We start from the raw sequence: 2358 nt of genomic DNA on the forward strand, positions 1-2358 counted from the left end.
TGGCATCCGTAATATTCTGCGGGTACATAGTCTATGATACAGACAATCTGATCAAAAGATACACATATGATGAGTATATATGGGCAGCGGTTTCTCTCTACCTGGACATCATCAATCTATTCTTATCTCTTCTTACTATATTTAGAGCTTTACAGAGATAGATGATTAAAATTTTCTTGATCTCTAGAAAATGTTATACTATGAAAGTGTGTGTCTGTCTTTTGTATATATTCTAGTTATGGTTCATATGTTGTTAATAGAACGCAGAAAACAGAAAATGGTTTCTCTAGTTTCTGCAAGTCTGAACCAAGTATTTCCTCCTTCTTGTTTACTTCTACGTTTAGATCCATGAATTCATCAAAAATCTCCATAATCAGTGATGATCTCTGATAATAATAATTATAGGGAACAAGGGACATCTCCTTCACCATTAAAACTCAAAAACAAGATACCAAAACGTATACAACGCTGCTACAAACCACACAAAAGACAAAGAGAAACATATGTGTTTGTGTAAAGCTTCACACAAACAGAGGTCGAAATACTGAGACAACACTCGTCACTGCATAACCAGTACAAGAAAACCAAAAGATAGTAAAGACAAAGGAACTAGGATGAAAGTATCAACAGCAGAGCGGACCAGCAGCTTCTATAGGTCCCCTGTTACAAAGTCATGAAGAAGCTACACACTCAGATATTCACAAGATGGGAGAGTTAAATGAGCTGCAAAAAATTTACCTGGTGAGCAGATTAAGGGGGATCACGAAACTCCAAGGAAACTTTTAAAGTAGTCTAGGTAAGACTGGTATCAAGAAGAACCTGAGGAATGTCTTTGTCTTCAGAACAAGTATCGCCAGAAGAAACATTATCTTTACCAGTAGAATAGAGAGAGTCAAAGAGGGGTTGGTCACAAGAAAGAGCTTCCTGTTCCCTTCTTCCTTTTACAAAACAAAATCAGGAAAGGGCTGAAGAGGAAGACCAGTAAACACAAGTAGCAAGGATTTACATCTTTTAAGGCTGGAGGACACAAAGGAATGAAAAGAAAAGATATGAACAAGGAGGGAGACAAAAGAGGAAGGTAAGATTAAAGACCACCAAAAGATGTTGTAGCTTGGAAGAAAAGACACAGGAACCTAGTTGCTAACTAACCCCATTTAAGGAAAGAAACCAAAGGGAAAGAGACGACTCTAAAAGAGAAACTATACAAAGAAGGGCAAAGAGGAAATGCTAATACACAAGTATCGGCCACATGAAGTTAGCATTCACCCAGGGTATATGTTAGATTTTTTAGCCATCCTAAATGCTAAACCAAGAATCAAGTCGCGTTTCTAATCTGCTTCCTGAGTGTCATAGTGGCAGAGACAGTAGTGTGAAAAGGGTTGTCAGCAGCACATGAGGTTGGAGACTTAGCAGCTTGAGAAACCGTCCTGTTTTGGCGGAGAGAGAAGTTAGGCATGGGCAGAGAAGTAGGCGGAGGAGAGTTGGAGTAAGTAGGACCTGCCCAAAGCTCAGAGTAAGAAAGGCTTCTCCTTTTGTCAACAAACTCACTAGGAAGGATCTGAGAGCCTCTGCTGCTAGCAATGGGAATGGGACTGGTTCTACTGGAATCAAAGAGGTCCTTTGGTTAAAGAGGTTCTCTTTGGCCTTGGAAGCAAAGAATGAAACGTTCTGCAGTTGAAACCATCACTATGTTTCTTCCCATAATATTGATTCCTATCTTGTTCTGCAGAAGCTAAGATAAGCGTTTCCATTTTTGAAGATAAAAAAATCACACTATCCTAGTAGTAGCTTTAATCTGACATCAAAATCAAAACTTTCACTCCTTTTCTCAATCGAAGACCCCAGCTCGAAGCAAACAATTCAAACAAAGTAAATCATCATCAGCATACAAAGAAGCAAAGCGAAAAGTACAAAGGTAACAGAGTCCATTAGTGTTTGATCCAAAAACGGTCGATTTGCTGGAAGTGTTTGTTGGAATCAGACAATGAATTTGTACGGAGGTTTATGAGAAATCATCATAAAAATGGGTTAAATGATTGTGGCTGGACCCGGTGAAGGGATGCCTACGTACCCCAAAAGGGGATCAAGCCAATCGTAGTTCTACAACAAAGGGTTACAAGTGCTTAGAAGAAAGTATGTAATGTGATGTTTCTCTTTAGATGTAGAGATGAAATGGTTGAGAGGCAAAAGGAAGATCCTTTCTAAGGAGGAGGTGCCTCCTTATTTATAGAAAGATAAGGTCTAGGGTTTCCTAGTGACCTCCTGATGAGGACATAGAACCAGATATCAACATTCCAACACTTAGACAAGCTCCAAGAACAAGATCAGGAACTAGAGGTGTTGTTGCAAGCTTCAATG

The 2358-nt window shown here is 39.3% G+C and overlaps 1 pseudogene; it reads right to left on the reverse strand.

The window, feature by feature from the left end:
* Window positions 1-383: 383 nt before the first annotated feature.
* LOC130502543 (uncharacterized) lies at window positions 384-1832 on the reverse strand (annotated as a pseudogene).
* Between the last annotated feature and the right edge of the window lie 526 nt (window positions 1833-2358).

Source organism: Raphanus sativus, chromosome 2, assembly GCF_000801105.2.
Source record: "Raphanus sativus cultivar WK10039 chromosome 2, ASM80110v3, whole genome shotgun sequence".
NCBI classification, from domain to species: domain Eukaryota; kingdom Viridiplantae; phylum Streptophyta; class Magnoliopsida; order Brassicales; family Brassicaceae; genus Raphanus; species Raphanus sativus.